This window comes from Cyanistes caeruleus, chromosome 9 (assembly GCF_971803275.1).
Source record: "Cyanistes caeruleus chromosome 9, bCyaCae1.hap1.1, whole genome shotgun sequence".
Taxonomy (NCBI): domain Eukaryota; kingdom Metazoa; phylum Chordata; class Aves; order Passeriformes; family Paridae; genus Cyanistes; species Cyanistes caeruleus.
Window position 1 is genome coordinate 116,040 of NC_141709.1, and position 20,335 is coordinate 136,374.

The 20,335-nt window shown below is 57.9% G+C and overlaps 1 long non-coding RNA gene and 1 pseudogene across 1 annotated transcript in view; one reads left to right on the forward strand and one right to left on the reverse strand.

The window, feature by feature from the left end:
- The window catches only part of LOC147651400 (uncharacterized), a 132,537-nt gene that overhangs the window by 68,394 nt on the left and 43,808 nt on the right, over positions 1–20,335 (reverse strand). The window lies entirely within an intron of this gene.
- LOC147651404 (extracellular matrix organizing protein FRAS1-like) lies at positions 1,694–14,735 on the forward strand (annotated as a pseudogene).

Here is a 20,335-nt window from a genome sequence, read left to right on the forward strand (position 1 = left end):
CGGCGATAGAACCTGTGACTGCGCATGCGTGGATGACGTCAGCGCCGCAGGGCAGCATGGGGGAGTGGTGTGGGACGGCGCGACTTCCGAATGGGCCCCGGCGGCACCGCTGAGAGCGGCGTCGCTGAACGGCGGCGGCGGCGGCGGGAACGGCGACTGCACGGCTGCCGGGAAAGCGGAGCCCGCGGGGCGCCATAGGCGGCGCGGGCGGCACGGAGCGGCTGTAGGGGAGCGGAGCGTGCCGGAACTGGGGTAGGAGTAACGAGGGCCGCGCGGTCGAGGGGCGGGGGCGCGCCGCTCTAAGCGGGCGGGAAGGGACGGACGCCTGTGGGGACAGAGGGAACGGGGGCCGTGAGGGCAGAGCCGGGGGCGGGCAGGGCGGGGATTGCGACACCGGTGACGAGGCTGGGGGGGGTGTGGAACACGGAGCGGGGAGCTCGCCGGTTGCCACGTCGGAGACGGGAGAGGGATGAGGATGGGGAAGGGGAGGGGGCGCCGCGGGATCCGCCGTGGGGTTTGGGGACAAAGGAACAGAGTTGGTCAGTTCTGCAGATGTGATCTGAATTTCAGAGCTGCCTTTCGTGCCTGCTGACTGTGCGAGTGTGCTGCCTCTCCCTGATGAATTAATCTTGATCTGTGGTGTCATAAAATACGCTCTTCTGATTTTATTATATTCATCTAAGGTTGTATTTCTTCTTAACTTTAGATTTCTCGTTAACGTGAGATGAAAGCGGAAATATCTGCTCTGTGTTTTCAAGATGCAGACGGTCCCTGTACAGCTCAGTTTGGGTGTGTGGTTTGCCTCATCTTCTCACAAAAACATGTTGAAAGGGCAGGAATAGTGAATGAGTTATAATAAGCAAACTACTCTCTGCTGTGAGAGTAAATTAAAAACTTGCAGTATCTTTGTCTAAATTGCAAACTAACCAGCGAATCTTGTACTTGGGAGACTTGAATTAAGGGCTTTATTCCTCCTGTTATTTAAAATCTGATGATGATTCTGATTTCTCTGCTTTTTCATGTCTGTGAGGGACCAATAAGGCTACCGAGTCACAGACTGAGAAGTAGCTGTAATGATTCAAATGACCTAAACCTAAGGAGAGAATACTGAAGTGTTCAAAAGAGAACCCAAACCTTTCCAGCTGATGAGCTCTGAGGAAATATTAGCTGATCGTTCCATTGTGGCTCATTTATTTAAATCAGATCCTGGTGTCTTCTGTAGTGTGGCCAGCACTTGTCAGCAGCCATTTAGTGTGATATATTGGTGGCAAACTTCTTGTCAGGATGCTGGTTGACAGCAGCAGTAAAAACTGTTGAACGTAGCAAAGAGATTTAAAAATGCTCAAGTGTTTTTTAAAATGCTTGTCAGGTACCTTTCTGTGGCTGTGTCACACCTAATGGGCTGTAAAGATGTCACTATAAATCAGTGCTGAAAATGGGACTGGGTACTAAATGCAGGGGTATAAGGAAGGGCAGAGAGAAGAGATCCTTGGAAGGCATTTTGGAAAACTGCTGTGAGGCCAGGAGGCCTTCGGTTCATCCCCAGTGATGCCACGGTTGGCTTAGTCCTGCCCAGCAGCGACAATCCAAGTGTTACATGGACAGTTTTTCTCCCAGCTTCTCTGCCCCAGGAGGCCCACTCCCAACAGGAGGAGATGAAAAGAAGCCTGGACTTCTTTTTGAGAAGGAAATTTTAGGAGGCTCTGTGCCAGCTAAATCCCTGGCTCAGCTGAGGGTTCACGGGGCAGCCTGCCTTGGATCAGAACCAGCCAAAACCGAGTCCTCATGCCTAAATATGTCCTGCTTCCCGTAGTTTTTCCCTGCCTTGCTCTTTCTGCTGCACATTTCCTCCCTGTTGTTCGTTTTCCAGGGACAAGAATTAGTTCCTTCAGCCAGGCAGACTTGGCCTCTGGCAGCATCCAGTACATCCACACCAGTGAGGAGGAAAAGCACACGGATGCCTTCACCTTTTCTGTGTCTGATGGGACAAACGAGGTCAGTCCCAGCCTGACTTTTGCCTGAGTGGGCAGATGTGGCTGTTCCTCCTTCTCCTGCTGTGGGATTTCCCACATCGCTCAGGTCAGGGAGGGAGGAAGGCCTGCGCAGGGAACAGGGAGCCACCTGCCCTGTGGGCTCACCAAGAGCTGGGTGCCTGGTTTTCAGCTGCTTGCCAACTGTTGCTGGAGCTCAGCTTTGATCCAGTGCACTGACAGCGTAGTGACGACAGCCAGCCCCTGGAGAAATGCCTTTTTCCTGCTTTCTGAAAGAGAAGAAGTCTAGCTGCACATAGAGGGAGAGGGGCAAAACTGAGTGAGAGAGGGAGGGAAAGTGGATGTCCGTAAATATCACAGAAAGAGGGAGAATTAATGAGTGGGGAGGGATAAAGAAGTGATCTGGGCTTAGCAGCTCAGACAAGGCTGAAATGAAGAGACCCAAACTGGGGATCGCTGTGCTCTTGCGGTGAAGTCACACTCTTGGAAGGCTGAATTTGGCAAGGGAAGCTTTTCTTCCTGTCCCAGGTGAGCCAGACATTTGACATCACCATAAACGCCGTGGATGACTCCTTGCCCATCGTGCAAATCTTTGGGATGACAGTTCAGGAAGGGGTGAGAAAAACCATCACGGAGTTTGAGCTCAAAGCGACAGATGCTGACACAGAGGTAAGGCAGGACCACCCCCAGCCTCCTTGCTCCCCTCTTGTGCTGCACATCTGGGCTTGTGTTTAAAGACTTAATGCTGAATTTATGCTCAGCATGGATGGAAATGGCACTTCCTCTTCTTCCTGGGTCTGGCCAGAGGCTGAGCTGTCGAACACTGGCTCTATCTCACTGCTGTTTCCCCTGCAGCGAGAGATCTGGCTGCCTGAGCCAAAATCCTGCCCCCAAGGTTTTTGCCCTGGCAGAAGTGGCAAGGGACACACTGCCCGGAATGGCTGCAGGACTGGGGGCTGCTCTTGTGTTCGTGGAGCAGGCACAGGGGTGGGTGGGAGCTGTCTCAGACCAGCTGAAGCAGGAATTCGGTGGGATGTGCCTTGTTTTATAGGGAGACACCTACAAAACAAAATCCCTTGGGAGAGGGACAAGGACAGGGCGGGGCTCAGGGGGAACCAGGAATGTTCTGTGCTAACCCTTGTGTTGGGAACACCAACGCAGGGGAGCTGCCTGGCCAGAATCCCTGTCCGGGCCTCCTGAGCTGGAAGGGCAGTGTCCTGAGGTCGTGTCCCCAGCTTTGCCCCTCCATGTCCGGGCACAGGTGGAGTCCCTGACGTTCGGGGCGGTGCAGCCGCCCCGGCACGGGCTGATGGAGCGCAGCGGCCGCGGGCAGCGTCCTCTGCAGGCCACCACCTTCACCAGGGATGACATCACATCTACCAGAAGCGCGGCAGCTGCAGGCACGGCGGCGGCAGCGCGCTCAGGGACCGCTTCACCCTCACCGTCTCCGACGGCACCAGCCCCCTCTTCGTGGTGCAGGAGGGAGGGAAGAAGGTCAGGGAGGAGAAGGGATGGGAGGGGGCCTTGGGAGCTCACAGGGAGGTGCCTCCTCTCGGGGCAGGGGGGACTGAGATGCTGACTGAACGTTCTCGGTCACGTCTTTGCTTCTTCCCCTCCCTGCAAACTCTGCCCTTGCTGCCAGCAGAGCCGAAGGGAGCCGAGCTGGTGACGTGGTGGCTGAGGCTCTGACTCGCACAGTAACCCCCGTGTCTCTGAACTGCTGTCAGGTGGTGACGGCAGCACCGCAGCGCTTCCAGGTGGACATCCTCCCTGTGGATGACGGGACACCCAGGGTGGTCACCAACCTGGGCCTGCAGTGACTGGAGTACACGGATGGCAAGGTAACAGCTGCCTGGCCTCAGCTTGGGCTGCTTCTCAGGCTGCTCCAGGAGAAGGGGCTTCGCAGGAGAGCATCCTCATCCTTCAGCATTTTGATTTTTGGGATGGAGAATACCCTCCCCAGGGTACATTTTTAGCTTTGCTGACGGTGGAGATGTCTTGATGATGTGCGGCAGAGATAGATGGCTTTCCAAGGATACGGTGCAGGAGTTTCTTGCTGTGAAACAAATGCCTTTGTTGTGCTGAAATCCAAACAAAACCCCATAAAACTCTCAGCTTGTTTCTGAGGAGCCAGCACTAACTGTAAAGCAACACTTTGGTTCTTCCCAGAAAAAAATGAGTGGAAAACGCTGTAGTAAGAAATTGCATTAAGAAATGGCTATCTCAGCTCAAACTCCTCACTTCAGGAAAAGCACTCCTGCTCCTCGAGCAGCTCAATTTTCTCTCTTTCTCCTGCTGTCAAAAACATTCTGCTTTTGAAGAGAAAGCAAAATGTGGTAGAACTGAATCAGATCCACCTGAGGGCATTTGAAAAGTGCTCTCCTGGAGGCTCTCCAAGGCTGTGCGAACTGTCTTGAGTGAGTCCTTCAATCTGAGGCTGTTTGCAGATGTTTTATTGCCAAGCAGGGCCTCACCTGAGCGTCAGCACAGCTCGTGGAACAGAACTTTCTAAGTTAAACCCAAAGATTTGTCCTAGCTTTTAGCCCCAGCTAAATAAGGCTGGGCAGCTGCTTTGGAATTTGCTTTTCTTTGAGCCACATCTGTCTTCTTAATTAAACTAAACCTGGCTTAATTAAACCAGATGCGAGGCAAAATTTGAATCTTTGTTGTGTTGTCAAACACGTTGTGGGATATCTCAGTTCAAGGCCGCTCTGTGCTTTCACATCCCTAGATTTTCCCTTTGTCTGTTTTAACAGAGGGATGGTCGGGCTTTTTGTGTGAACAGTCAATCAGACTTGCACTGCTGGAGCTTCAGTTTGACTCCCTTGGTTTTGGCTTTAATCCAGGCCACCAATCTCATCACTAAGAAGGAATTACTGATGACAGATCCTGACACAGATGACGAACAGCTGATCTATGAGATAACAGCCGGTCCCAGAAATGGCCACGTGGAGAACAAGCTGAAGCCGGGCACAGCTGTGACCACCTTTACACAGGGTATGGAGCTGGGCTGTGTCCTGCTGCTTTTTTCCATCACTTGATTCAGTTTGTTAAAATAAGGGAAAAATAGGTGTGAGGGGAGAAGACAAGGGGCAGATCTCCAAAGTGTGTTGACAGTAAGCATTGAACTTGGCTGTCAGTTGCAGAAATCCTGTAATTTCTTGGAGACACCAACCTGTGTCCTGCAGCTTGTCCCAGGTTCTCCAGGCTTGTTAGAGCTGGAGCTGTGACTTGGGGCAGTGAAGAGGGGTTATAGATCTTGCAGGAGGTGTTCATCACAGTGGTGTGGCTAGCTGTGCAGAGCCAGCAAAATGTGGGGAGAGTTCACTCTTGCGGGGCTGAGGGAAGGGGAGGTGAGGGGGTAACTGCTCCCTGTGATCCTCGCTCCATGTGGCCGTGCAGACCCACACTGCTCATCTCCAAAGCTGCCTTGGGATTTCTGTCCCAACTCCTTGGACGTTCCCTCCCGGCAGAGGATGTGAACCAGGGCCTCATTCGGTACGTGGCGCACGAGGAGATGGTCCAGGAGACCGCGGACAGCTTTCAGTTCCTAGTGAAGGACAGCAAACTCAACGTGGTCAGCGGCAACGTCTTCCACGTCCAGCGGTCCCTTCTCAGCTTTACTCACGGCAGGTAAGTGGCACGAGGGGCACTTGGCTGGGGGCTGGGCTCTTAGCTGAGCTCCCTGCAGCATGGGAAGGCAATTCTGTCAGTGAGGAGAGGGGCCTAAAGCGTGGAGCAGCTGCCCCGCGCCCAAGTCCCCGGTTGTTATTGTTCCTCGGATCTCCCAGGGAGGCCACGCTCACCCCCGCAGCCCCGCACGGGGTTTGCTCCCCAGCCCGTTACCTGTGTGTGCTCGATCCCTTTTTCCAGCTACGAGGTCAGGGAGAGCGCCGGCTCCGTCAGCGTCGCCGTGAGGCGGGTGGGGAACCTCAACCGGTACAGCATTGTCCTGTGCCGCACCGAGCAGGGAACGGCCACCGCTGGAGCCGCATCACGGCCCGGGGAGCAGGACTACGTGGAGTATGCGGGGCAGGTGGGTGGGCCCGACCACACCTGCCTCACACAGAGCCTGGAGGAAAGAACAGACAAAAAGTGCTAAAAACACCGAGGAGGGTGTGTTTTATTCCTAAAGTCACGCGAGTTATTTGCTGTCAGAAGAGGGAACGCCTCAGAGCAGGGTGAGACGGGAAGGACGGGAAGCTCCAGAGCCCGGTCCAAGGACAGCAGCCGGATTTCTGCCTTCCAGGTGCAGTTCGAGGAGCGGGAGGACACCAAGGCCTGCCACCGTCACCATCAACGACGACGACGTGTTCGAGGGCACGGAGAGCTTTTCCGTAGAGCTCAGCATGCCGGCCTACGCCCTGCTGGGGAACGTCACCCGGGCCACCGTCACCGTCGCGGACCCCGAGGACGAGCCCACGCTGCAGTTTGACGGGAACGCCTTCCACGTCAGCGAGAGCGCCGGCTTGCTCTCGGCTCCCGTGCAAAGGAAAGGTGGGTCGGGCTGGGCAGGACATGCTGAGCCCCATGGGAGGGCCATGGGGGAACCCTCGTGACAGAGAGCGAGCCCTTGGGCTGTGCCTGCTTGTGGTTTTGGGGTCTTCTCCGATGTTATGTGGCACGACTGTGAAACGTCAAGCTACACGCAGTGTGTTTGTTCCTGTCTCTGCTGTTAAAGCTTCTTGGGTTTGGATTTGTTTCAGCTCCCAGCAGGAGCAAACCCTTGTATTTGTTTGCTGCTTCTCTGTGACCTAGACAGTGTTTTATGTGGACCCTGTCACTGGGCTGCATGTTAATAGGCAAGTGCCACCGGTTTTCTGAGTGTGGATTTAGGAGCATGCCTGGAAGTCATGTCTAAGCCAGCTGCCATGCAAGTTCAGGAGCAGGGACGGTGTTCTTTTTCATTCCTCGCCCTCTTTTCCGAATGCTGCTTTATTTTTTAAGTGACCAGTATCTCCAGCAAACAGATTAAAAGTATTTCCACAGATCTATGGAGTTTCCCTGTTGCTTCCTAGGGGATGCCAGCAGCACCGTGTCTGCATCTGCTACACCGTCCCCCAATCGGCCAAGGGCAGCAGCCTTCACGTGCTGGAATCCGGCTCCGACTTCAAGTCCCGGGGGCTGTCGGATGAGAGCCGCCTCATTTTGGGGCCAGGTGTCACCCTGGTGACCTGTGATGTCACTCTGATCGACGACAGCGAATATGAAGAGGAAGAGGAGTTTGAGGTGGTGCTGGCCGACACCTCGAACAGCGCCCGCATCGGCAGCCGGGCTTCAGCCAACGCGGTCATCGCCGGTCCCAACGACGCCTCCACGCTGTTCCTGGGGAATGCCACCTTTACTGTCAGCGAGGCTGCAGGTGAGGAGCAGGTGGTCGTGTTGGGATGCTCACTGTAGAAGCTTTCACCACCAGGAGGTGCCAGAAGGAGCGATTCGGGGCACAGCAGAACTTCAGAGATGTGCGGATGGGCTCTGGTTCCCTGTGTGCCCAGGGGGAGCCTGGGGGCAGGAGCAGTGCTGCAGGGCAAGGCAGGGGTTTGTGGAACGTGGCTGCTCTCTCAGTTTGTGCTCTCTCAGTTTGTTCTCTCTCATGTGCACGTGCTGCTGCAGGACACATTGAGATCCCAGTGCTCCGGCAGGGACCCGACCTCTCCACGCCCACGTCGGTGTGGTGTGCCACTCGGACGTCAGACCCGCCCTCGGCCAGCCCGGGAGTTGATTATGTCCCCAGCTCCAGAAAAATAGAGTTCAGGCCAGGCAAGACAGAAGAGGTGAGGAGCCACTTGGATTCCTGCTGGGTCTGCTTTGCCTGGTGACACTTGTCTTGTGTTTCTGTGCATATCTACCATTTGTTTTGAATATCCTCGCTGGGCCACTTGAGAACTGTTAATGAGTCTGCTAAGCACAGACTCCCATCCCATCAGCACTCCAGCCAGGAGAGATTTGGCCGTGCCACCTCTTCCATGATAAGGATGGCTGCCCTGTTCTCTGAAATGATAAGCTGGATTCACGTAGAACGTTCTTTGCATTGATTAATGGATTCAGAAAACCCAGTGACATAATGGCTTTACACTAGACTGCCAGATGTGAGTGCTGAGAGGGATGAAAGCTTTATACGTCTAACAGCAGGAATTCCACTTTCCTCCCAGTTCTGCCCCCTGACAATCCTGGACGATGCTCAGTACCCAGTGATAGAAGGGCTGGAGACATTTGTTGTTTACCTCAGCTCCCCCTACGGAGCCGAGCTGGCAAAGCCGTTCCAGGCTGTCGTGGCCATTAACGACATTTTCCAAGACGGTAAGTTACCCCTGGCAGCTCTATCTGCTCTGTTCTGGCCCCTTGGCTCCCTGAGGATCCTCAGCTCTGCTGGGCTCTGTTTCTGCCCCTCTGCAGTGCCCAGCATGCAGTTCACCGAGGACACCTACACGGCCAAGGAGAAGGAAGGGACCCTGCACATCCCCATCTTCCGCACGGGGGACCTGAGCTACGAGTCCTCCGTCAGGTGCTACACGCGGAGCCAGACGGCGCAGGTCACGGAGGACTTCGCGGAGAGGAGGGATGCAGAGGAGTCTCGCGTCACCTTCTTCAAAGGGGAGAAGGTGAGCTGGACCTGCCTCGTGGGGGAGCGAAGAACCGGTGCTGGGAGAGAGGTTCACGTCTCCTCCTCGGCTCTCTGTCGTCAGAGGGAGCTGGCAGAGTTGTCCAGGCTGGTTTCAGGTGGCACAGATTCTTGTCCTAGCAGCGTGAGCCACTCTGAAGGGGCTGTGCGTTTCATGCTGAAACTGGTTACGTTATGAAATGTAAATGTGATGCATCAGGAGGACTCAGGGTTGTTCTACAGAGAGCTGTGGGATTGTGGAAAGAGATGTCTTTGCTGATGTGTCTCCTCCTGTAACAGGCTGTGCTTTGTCCACACTGAAGTAGCAGCCCTAAAAATAGAAGGGTTTCTTCCAGGATGGACAGCAACCCTGGATAGTGAGGCACAGCCTGGCCTTTACGGGGCTTTATCAGATGTATCAGTGTGCGCTGCTTTCTCCTCTTCACTTGGCTGTAGGTGAAGAACTGCAGCGTCCACATCAGTGATGACTCTGCCTTCGAACCAGAAGAGCAGTTCCAGGTCTATCTGAGTAGCCCCCTTGGAAACCATTGGAGCGGAGCTCGGGTTGGGAAGATGGACGTGGCAACCGTAACTGTCACCAATGAGGAAGATGGTGAGTGAGGCTGCTCTGCAAGGATGTCCTGCTGCTTCCCAGGGAGTCGGCACAGTCCCAGGGCTGCAGTGAATGCCTTCGGTGCCGTGGTCACAGCCCTGTGCTGGGCTGAAGGGAGGGCTTGGCTAAGAGAGCTCAGACGCACCACCTCTCCTGTTTCCATTGCTGGAAGTTGCTGTGCTTCCCCTGGGAGATGTTCCTCTCCCTCCACAGCATCACAGCCTGGAGAGATCTGTGGGGGGAGAAGAGGGATGCCAGGGATGGGAGAATCATTTGCCATCCTCTGTAACCCAATGCCCTCGTTAAGTTCTGCCCTAAGTCACACCCAAGCCTTTTTGGCCCCTGCTTTGAGGAGCCCCTCGCTCCGAAGGCGTGTAGACGAGTCTGAAAGGAGCTGAGCTGAGCCAGTCAGGGGTGCAAACCCGGAGCTTTTCCCCTCCCTGCTGTGCCTGCAGCCCCCAGCATCGAGTTCGAAGAGGCCGCGTACCAGGTGCCGGGAGCCGCCGGGCCCGGAGGGAGTGGCTGTGCTGAACATCCCGGTGATCCGCAGAGGTGACCAGAACAGAACGTCCAAGGTGCGCTGCAGCGCCTGCGACGGCTCGGCACAGGCCGGCGTGGATTACTACCCCAAGAGTTGGATGCTCAAGTTCAGCCCAGGTGAAGGGGCCTGGCGGGGAGGGTCTGAGGTGGGGATGCGACCAGGGACGTTTTGTGCGCGCCAGGGACTTCCAGGAGGTTTGGGAAAAGCCACTGGAAAAGCATGAAGTTTGCTGTAATGTTGTTACTCAAAATTAGCTGATGTGTTTAAAGGAAGGCTGATCAGAGCAGAGGAGGAAGCGCTGGCACTTGGCAGAGTCAAGTCCTCCTGAAGGAACATAGGCCTGTGAACACCTCAGACCACGTTGCTGGACCAAGAAGCCCTCACCAAATGGCTCTGCACACTGGTGTGAGGAAGACGAGGGATGGGAATGTGCTTTGCATCCCAGATTTTTCCTTCAGGCAGCTACTACAAGACAGTCGCTATTAATCCTCAGATGGCATCTGCTAGTAAATCTATCACCGGATCGATTGGATCAGTTGTCATAGCTGGAGTTTTATGTTTATAGTGGGCTCCTCTGGGTAAATTATTAGCAGCAATGAGTGGAAATAAAATTTATAATGCGTATTTTATCCTAATGTCTCCGTGGTCACAGCTGGGAGCAGGGTCCGGATGAGAACTTCAGAGCAGTCTCTGGTGATGAATCCACTTCTCTCTGTTTTTCTTGTACTCGCTCCCTCAGGCGTGGCCCACATCATGTTTAAGGTGGAGATCATGTCCAACGAAGACCGGGAGTGGCACGAGTCCTTTTCTCTGGTGCTGGGCCCAGATGATCCTGTGGAAGCAGTTCTAGGAGACAGCAGCACTGCCACAGTGACTATTTTGGATCAGGAGGCAGCGGGGAGCCCGATTCTCCCAGCACCTCCCGTGGTGAGTGGATGTGAGTTGGTGCCCTTCAAGCACAGAGTGGAAACCGCAGTGGGATTTGGGAAATAGAAAGTGGGGCTGCCGTGGCAACGTGGGAGGCGTGGATGGCTTTTTCCACCCTTTCCCTCGGCTCCAGCTGAGTGCTGCCCTCTGGTTTCCCACAGGTGGTCACCGTGGCTGGTCACTACGACCGCGTGGAAGAAGTGACCAAGGAGGGTGCGAAGAAATCCCCCTCCCCAGGCTACCCCCTCGTCTGTGTCACTCCCTGTGACCTTCACGTCCCCAAGTACGCCCTGATGAAGGAGCGCTGCGGCGAGGCCGGGATCAACCAGTCTTCCATACAGTTCAGCTGGGAAGTGGCCGCCCCCACGGACGGGAACGGAAGCCCGCTGGCCTTTCGAGACCATCACGGACAACACGCCCTTCACCAGCGTCAACCACAGGGTACGCGGGCGGGGAGGCACCGGTGGGGCTGCGGAGATTCTGGCCTAAAAATCTCATTGGATTTGGGACTAGCTGGGAGGCCTGGGTGCTTTTCATTTATTTCATTTATTTTCCATTTCATTCATTTTCCATTTATTTTATTCTCTAAATCTTCAGAGTGCCAGGAAAATACTGGTTTCTTTTAATGTAGGGCCGTACTGGAAATACAAAACGTTCTCAGCTGGGCTCCCTTTTATAAGTTTGACTGTGTTCTCGGCCAATAGAAATGAGCAGAGGCGGCTCAGGCCATGCTCCACAACATGGGATATTTTGGCTCATTCCCTAATTAAGAGACCAGAAGCCAAAAATGTTCCTCTAGAAACGAGTGGCTTTCCCTGTTTGGGGTGTCTCACTGTCCTCTCCTGGCTGCGTTATCCACGTGCAGCCCACTCCATCTCCCCCAGGCTCTCCCATTAAATTGCTTGGACCAGCATCATCTCTCTTAATTCCTGCCAGCCTGGAACTAGTTCATGAAGTTTCCTTTTATAGCTCCAATTGTTTGCACAAACCCAGAGGAGCCGCCTGGCCGGAGAAACTGCCCAGTGGAGCATGTGGAGCCTGGCCCCAGCCAGGCTGGAACATCTCCCCGAATTCTCCAGGGCCTGCAAAGTACAGCTGCACTCTGCAGATAATAAATGGAGAGCTCTGGGAGGCCTGAGCAAGCAGAATTGCTCATTTTTAATTCACAGCCTTGGAAATCAGGGGGGTTTTGAGGTGAAATTGTGCCCAGAGTTCCTTTGTCCCATGGTCCCAGGGAGCCTTAGCACTGCCCCCGCATTACAACGCCGGTTTGTCTGAGGTACCTGCACGTAAAGAACGTCCAGAGTCACCTCTGACTTCACTGCAAGGCGCATAACCCCCTTTCTGGGGTTTTATTGCCAGGCAAGGGACTCTGCTCAGTCCTTCCTGACAGTCCACGTCCCTCTCTACGTGTCCTACATCTGTGTGACGGCACCGAGGGGCTGGGCTTCCCCGGAGCACCGCAGCGAGATGGAGTTCTCCTTCTTCTACGACACCGTTCTCTGGAGGACAGGTGAGCCTGAGGCGCTCCAAGGGCTATGGAAGAAGTGGTTCCTTCATGTTTTCCCCTTAGCTCCTGCACTGCCCCCAGAGTCCTGAGGGAGCGGGGAACTCGGAATATTGCCTTCCTCTGTGCTTGCGGGGGGCTTAGGCAGCCGGTGGCTGACGGAGGGAGCGTGCAGCTGGCTCACTGGAGGCTGATCCCAGCTGAACCCTGCCTTGTGGAGGTGTCCCAAGCGCTTCTGGGGCTGGCAGAGCCCAGCAGAGGAGAGCGAGGGTGCTGTGTGGGCTCCCAGTGGCGCTTGCTGTCCTTGCAGGGATCCAGACGGACAGCGCGCTCTCGGCCTGCCTGCAGATAATCCCCATCTACATCCGCGAGGACGGCCGGCCGGTCATCGAGTTCAAGACGCAGGCCAAGTTCAGAGGTGAGGGCAGCGATCCTGGCAGGGACACAGAGCAGGGTCACACAGAGCTCTGCTCTGACGGCACAGGCAGCGGAACGAGTCCCCGTCCCCGCCGGGAGCCCCTCTGCCCCTGCGAGGTGGGGCCTCTCCGCGCTCTGCCTCCCGTCACCTCCTTGTCCTCCCCCAGGGCTGTTTGTCATGGAGCACCACAGCCTGCCAGGTGTCAGGTCCTCTTTGGTAACTCCAGAGCACCTGGGAGGCATCGAATTTGCCCTGCAGCTGCTGTGGAGCGCTCAGACTTTTGATTCTCCCTACCAGCTCTGGAGAGCAACCAGCTCCTACAACAGGTGAGGGCTGGGGGTGCAGTCCCCTCCAGCAGCTTCCCCCACAGCACCACGTTCTCCCTGGCACCCCTCCAGCAGCCACGCCAGCAATAGCACGGAATGCTCAGGAGCTTGGTCAGAGCTGGAGCACCGTTGTACTGCGAGAAAAATCAGCTCAGCCTCTTGGAAAGGAATGTTTCCAGCAGTGCGGCCTGTGGATAGACTGATCCCAGAGTCACACTTGTCCCTCGGGGACTGCTGGATGACATTGCTGGGGCAAGGGAGAGGTGCTGCCCTGGGTGAAGGGCTTTGAGCTGTGCTTGGTGGCTGCAGGGTCTTCTGTCTGTTCCCAGGAAGGATTACTCTGGAGGATACACCATCTTCCTGATGCCCTGCACGGTGCAGCTCACGCCGCCGTGGGCAGAGCCTGGAGCCAAGCCCCTGCCCTGCCCTGCCCGGCTCACGCTCCCGAGCGGTAAGAGGGCAGGAGGGCAGGCTCGGCCCCTTTGGGGTGCACACCCGTCCAAACTCATCTCCCCTTTGTTTCCTTCCTTGTCCCAGTTGCAGGTTTTTGATCCCGATCGCCTTCCGGCAGACAAACCGCCCACTTCCAGTTGTTTACTCCCTGAACACGGAGTTTCAGCTCTGTAACAACGAGAAGGTTTTTCTAATGGACCCCACCAAATCGGAAAGGTCTCTGGCAGAAATGGATTACAAGGGGGCTTTATCCAAGGGTAGGATTTACCTCTCCTCTTCTGCCTGTGCCCAGCATTTCTGCTTTCACAGCTTCCATTCCCTGGAGAGGAAAGGGCAGAACCCACGTGTAGCTTTGCCTCTTCTACAGCAGTAATTGACATCTTACAGCCCTGTGAAAGAACAGCGTGCTCTGGCACCGCGTTTTGTCACTCCCACACACCGAGCCCTTCCCAAACAACCCCAACCCTTCTGAACACGGACACTTGGCTCTGGCAGCGTTTTCCTGCTTGGGAAATTTCACCTGCCCCTCTTTGTCCCGACCTCCCCCCGGGCAGATCCTGTACCGGCGCGTGCTCTGGCCCCCCGAACAAAACCTCAACGCCGCTTACAAGCTGCAGCTGGAGAAGGTCTACCTGTGCACAGGCAGGGCTGGCCACGTGCCCCTCTTCGACCCCACGGGCACCGTCTACAACCAGGGGCCCCAGTACGGCTGCATCCAGCCCCACAAGTACCTGAAGCACCGATTCCTCCTCCTGGTGAGTGCTCTGCTCCTGCTTCTTCCCGTTTGGGATTTGCTCTGGCAACCGGCAGGCGGTGGCTGCAAAGGGATGAGGAAGGGAGCCCGTGGGGGATGTTTTGTGCTGCTGCTGCTGCTGCTGCCAGCTGTGAACACCAGATCAGTTTTCCCCCACCCTTTGAGTGTGTTCCTCAATCGGTGCCCACGTGTACGTGTGGAGATGGGGCATTCGGACTAGATCCCTGACACAGGTGTTTGGTGGGGCTCTGGCTTCCAGCCTCCCTTGGGAAAGCAGACAGCATCCCTCACCACACTTCTCTGACTTTCCAGCACCGAAACCAGACAGAAGTGACGGGTAAGTATTTCCACGCTGTGCCTTTTGACTCTGCCCACTTTGCTTCCCAGCTGTCCGAGTTCCACTCGGTGAGCAGCATGCCCGGAGTTGATGGATTTACTCTCAAGGTGGATGCTCTCTACCAGGTATGGAGTACCCAGTGCTTTTGGTAGCCCAAAATGGACTCCTCTGTCCAGGACCTCCCGAACACTTGGTGAATTGTAGACTCTGGGCCTTCACACTTCACCTCTGATACAAGAAATGAAGATGAGGATGTTAGTCCCGTAATTTCATTTTTTTTTTCCCCTGAGGCACTCATGAGAAAGCTCTTTAAAAACACTTTATTCGTGTTCCTGAAGGAATTAATGCCATTGCAAAGGCAGGACACCTCGCTGGGTGGTGCGTGCTCCCGAGGAGCTCCCCTTGAACAGCGAGGTGGAGCTGCCCCGGGGCGCCCCGAAGGCGGCGGGCGGCCGCTGCTGCACCGTCAGGAACCTTCATCCACCGAGGGACAGCGGCGGCCTCTGCCAGGGCCAGGGCAGGGAAGTGAAGCAGGTGCACTTGCAAGTCATACGGGTATTTTTTTAGTCTGGTGAGGAGGGGCAGCTGTCAATTCCCCCTGCTCCCGTCTTAGCGACTGCACCGCCGCCCTTCCTCCGTGCTGCTCCAGCTCTCCCGGGCTTAACTGGGCAGGGTGGCGAAGGCATCTGCCACCCCCGTGAGCCAGCCGAGGAGCAGCCGGGTTCCTCGTTGGCCTCCGGAAGAGAGTAAAGCTAAAATACAAAACCCGCTGTGATCGGGGTGTCCCTTCTTGCGCCGCCCCGCCGGTCTCCCTCATTCCCCTGGGGCGCGGCGGGCCGGAGCCCCACGGGGCTGCTGCGCCGGGGAAGGGAAGGAGGGAGACGCGGGCGCCCAGCTCGGCTCGGGCCCCGCCGCGGCCTCGGGGCCGGCGGAGCGGGGGGCCCGGGCCGGGAGCGCTCCGGGGCTGCGGGACCGGCCGGGCCCAGGCGGGGGCGCCGCGTCCGAACCGGGACCCGCAGCGCTCCCGCAGCCGGCGCCGCCCTCCCGCCGCGATGCCGAGCCCGGGACCGAGCCCGATCCGCCCCACGGGGGAGAGGCGGCACCGCCCGGGACCGCAGGGCGGACACCCGCAGGACCCGAACCCCCGCATCCCGGCTCCGGCTGTGGGCTCCGTCACCCGCTTTCGGTCAGCCCCGTCCCGGCATCGCGGCAGGAGGGGGGAGTCGAGTCCCGGCGAGGGAGTGCCCAGTCCCCCCGGCCTTGTCTCAACCCCAATCCGGCCGTGCTCCGCCGCCCCCGAGACCCGCCACCCGGGGCCGGCCGGGGGAGAGGCGGCACCGCTCCGCCGGCGGACACCGGCAGGACTCTGCCCCGCGGCAGACCCCGTCCCGAGCCGCGGCCCCGCCGCAGCGCGCAGGGCTCGGAGCGGAGCCCGCCGGGAGCAGCCCCCGGGCCGGGGCTCGCCCGGCGCCGAGCGAGAGTCCCGGGCCGGCGGCACGGGGGGCGGGGCCGCATGAGGAGCGGGGCCACGGGGCACAGCCCGAGCGCGCCTGGGAACTGCCGAGGGGTCCCGGGCGGCGCCGCCTCTCCGTCATCGAGGCGGCATCGGCCTCGGGTCCGGGATCGGTTCCGGGTCCGGGATGGCGGCGGCGATTCCCGCCGCGGAGCCCCCGTGTGGGCCCGGGACCCCGCAGGGCGCCCTCTGGCGGACGCGGAGCGCCCGGTGCGAGCGCGCCGCCCCCGGCGGCCCCGGGACAGCGGCACGAGGGGGGCGAGGCCAAGGAGGGGCGGGGCCGGCTCAGGGGCGGGGGCACGGAGCGCGTGCGCAGCTCGGGACAGCAGAGCGCGTGCGCGGCGCGGGGCCGCCTCAGGTGTGCGGGGCGGGGCCGGCACAGGTGCGAGGGGGGGGGACCGAGGCCACTTAAACACCGGAAGGGCGGCGGCCGCCATTTTCTCCGGGAGGAGCCGGCTGCGGCCGCTCCGGTGAGGCGCTTCTCTCTTTTCTGCTTTTATCTCTCCATTCTGCTTTTATCTCTCCTTCCTGCTTTTATCTCTTCTCTCTGTCTCTTCTCTCTCCTCTGCTTTTATCTCTCCTCTCTGCTTCTTTCTCCTCTCCGCTTTTATCTTTCCTCTCCGCTTTTATCTTTCCTCTCTGCTTTTACCTCTCCGCTTTTATCTCTCCTTTCTCTGCTTCTTTCTCCTCTCTGCTTCTTTCTCCTCTCTGCTTTTATCTCCTCTCTGCTTTTCTCTTCTTTCTGCTTTTCTCTCCTCTCCGTTTCTCTCCTTTCTCTGCTTTTATCTTTCCTTTCTCTGTTTTTCTCTCTCCTTTCTGCTTTTATCTCTCCTTTCTCAGCTTCTCTCCCCTCTCTCCTTCTCTGTTTTTCTCTCTCCTCTCTGCATTTGTCTCTCTCCTCTGCTTTTATCTCTCCTTTCTGCTTTTATCTCTCCATTCTGCTTTTATCTCTTCTCTCTATCTCTTCTCTCCACTCTGCTTTTATCTCTCCACTCTGCTTTTATCTCTTCTCTCTCTCTCTTCTCTCTCCTCTGCTTTTATCTCTCCTTTCTCTGCTTCTTTCTCCTTTCTGCTTTTATCTCTCCTCTCTGCTTTTATCTCTTCTCTCTATCTCTTCTCTCTCCTCTGCTTTTATATCTCCTTTCTCTGCTTCTTTCTCCTCTCTGCTTTTATCTCTACTTTCTCTGCTTTTATATCTCCTTTCTGCTTTTATCTCTCCTTTCTCTGCTTTTATATCTCCTTTCTGCTTTTATCTCTCCTTTCTCAGCTTCTCTCCCCTCTCTCCTTCTCTGTTTTTCTCTCTCCTCTCTGCTTTTATCTCTCCTTTCTGTTTTTCTCTCCTCTCCTTCTCTCTCCCGTCTCCTTCTCTCCCCTCTCTGCTGTTCTCCCCCGTCTCCCCTCGCACCGCCCGCCCCCCCCTGCCCCCGCCTCTGTTCCTGCTCTGTTCCCTTACAAACCCTGACTCCTGTCTCTGTTCTTCCTTCTCCTTCTCCCTCCATCCTCCCGCCCGTCCCGACCCTGCAGCCTCCCGTTATCCTCGCCTGTGCCCGCTCTTACCCTCCCTGTCCCCCTTCTCCTTCCTCTCTCGTCCTTATCCTTTCCCTCTCTTCCTCATCCTCCTTCTCTCTTCCTCACCCTCCTTCTCTCATCCTTATCCTCCTTCTCTCGTCCTTATCCTTTCCCTCTCTTCCTCATCCTCCTCCTCTCTTCCTTTTCATCCTTCTCTCGTCCTTATCCTTTCCCTCTCTTCCTCATCCTCCTTCTCTCGTCCTTATCCTTTCCCTCTCTTCCTCATCCTCCTTCTCTCGTCCTTATCCTTTCCCTCTCTTCCTTATCCTTTCCCTCTCTTCCTCATCCTTTCCCTCTCTCGTCCTTATCCTCCTTCTCTCTGTCCCTTTCTGTCTTCCCCCGCAGCCGCGGGGCTCGGGGCGCCGGATAATAAAGCCCCGAGGGCCGGAGCCGGCGCCCCCGGCGGGAATCCCCTCACGGGGCCGGAGCCCGCGGTGCGGGTCCCCCCACGCACAACACGGCCCCACACTGCCGGGTGTCCCCACATCACACTGGGGGCTCCCGGGGGGCTTAGGGTGGGCCCCCTCCTCCGGAGGGGTCTGGGGTGGGGTAGCGAGGGTTGGGGGGCTGCGGGGGGGATTGGGATGGGGGGGTTTGGGAAGGGCCCCCTCGTTAGGAGGGGGTCCCGGGTGGGGGGGGAGGGTTAGGGGGGGTTTAGGGTGGGCCCCCTCCTCTGGAGGGGGTCCTGGGGGGTGTGGGGTGGGGGTTTGGGAAGGGCCCCCTCGTTAGGAGGGGGTCCCGGGGTGGGTTGGGGGGGGGGTTTGGGAAGGGCCCCCTCGTTAGGAGGGGGTCCCGGGTGGGGGGTGGGTTAGGGAGGGCCCCCTCCGGAGGAGGGGGTCCCGGGGAGGGGCGGGGGGCGGGGCCCCCTCCGGAGGGGGGGGCCCGGGGTGGGGGGGGCTGGGGGGCTCCGCCCCCTAAGCCCCTCCCACTTCAGGCCCTCCCCTCCGGAGGGGGCTCCGCCACCCGGCCCCTCCCCGGGACCCCCTCCTCCGGACCGGGGCCCGGGGGGGGAGGGGGGGCGGGGTGGGGGGGAATAGGAGGGGGAGTGCTGTCGTTTGACACAAATGTGCGATTGTGGTGCAGAGTGACATGACCCCTCCTGCTGCCCCCCCCACCCACCCCGCCCCCCCTCCCCCCCCGGGCCCCGGTCCGGAGGAGGGGGTCCCGGGGAGGGGCCGGGTGGCGGAGCCCCCTCCGGAGGGGAGGGCCTGAAGTGGGAGGGGCTTAGGGGGCAGAGCCCCCCAGCCCCCCCCACCCCGGGCCCCCCCCTCCGGAGGGGGCCCCGCCCCCCGCCCCTCCCCGGGACCCCCTCCTCCGGAGGGGGCCCTCCCTAACCCACCCCCCACCCGGGACCCCCTCCTAACGAGGGGGCCCTTCCCAAACCCCCCTCCCCACCCACCCCAGGACCCCCTCCTAACGAGGGGGCCCTTCCCAAACCCCCCCACCCCCCCCAGGACCCCCTCCAGAGGAGGGGGCCCATCCTAAACCCCCCCTAACCCACCCGGGACCCCCTCCTAACGAGGGGGCCCTTCCCAAACCCCCCCATCCCAATCCCCCCCGCAGCCCCCCAACCCTCGCTACCCCACCCCAGACCCCTCCGGAGGAGGGGGCCCACCCTAAGCCCCCCGGGAGCCCCCAGTGTGATGTGGGGACACCCGGCAGTGTGGGGCCGTGTTGTGCGTGGGGGGACCCGCACCGCGGGCTCCGGCCCCGTGAGGGGATTCCCGCCGGGGGCGCCGGCTCCGGCCCTCGGGGCTTTATTATCCGGCGCCCCGAGCCCCGCGGCTGCGGGGGAAGACAGAAAGGGACAGAGAGAAGGAGGATAAGGACGAGAGAGGGAAAGGATGAGAAAGAGAGGGAAAGGATAAGGAAGAGAGGGAAAGGATAAAGACGAGAGAAGGGGGATGAGGAAGAGAGGGAAAGGATAAGGACGAGAGAAGGAGGGTGAGGAAGAGAGAAGGAGGATGAGGAAGAGAGGGAAAGGATGAGGAAGAGAGGGAAAGGATAAGGAAGAGAGGGAAAGGATAAAGACGAGAGAAGGAGGATGAGGAAGAGAGTGAAAGGATAAGGACGAGAGAAAGAGGATAAGGACGAGAGAAGGAGGGTGAGGAAGAGAGAAGGAGGATGAGGAAGAGAGGGAAAGGATAAGGACGAGAGAAAGAGGATAAGGACGAGAGAAGGAGGGTGAGGAAGAGAGAAGGAGGATGAGGAAGAGAGGGAAAGGATAAGGACGAGAGAGGAAGGAGAAGGGGGACAGGGAGGGTAAGAGCGGGCACAGGCGAGGATAACGGGAGGCTGCAGGGTCGGGACGGGCGGGAGGATGGAGGGAGAAGGAGAAGGAAGAACAGAGACAGGAGTCAGGGTTTGTAAGGGAACAGAGCAGGAACAGAGGCGGGGGCAGGGGGGGGCGGGCGGTGCGAGGGGAGACGGGGGAGAACAGCAGAGAGGGGAGAGAAGGAGACGGGAGAGAGAAGGAGAGGAGAGAAAAACAGAGAGGAGAGATAAAAGCAGAGAGGAGAGACAAATGCAGAGAGGAGAGAGAAAAACAGAGAAGGAGACAGGGGAGAGAAGCTGAGAAAGGAGAGATAAAAGCAGAAAGGAGAGAGAAAAACAGAGAAAGGAAAGATAAAAGCAGAGAAAGGAGAGAAGCGGAGAGGAGAGAAAAGCAGAAAGAAGAGAAAAGCAGAGAGGAGATAAAAGCAGAGAGGAGAAAGAAGCAGAGAGGAGAAAGAAGCAGAGAAAGGAGAGATAAAAGCGGAGAGGTAAAAGCAGAGAGGAAAGATAA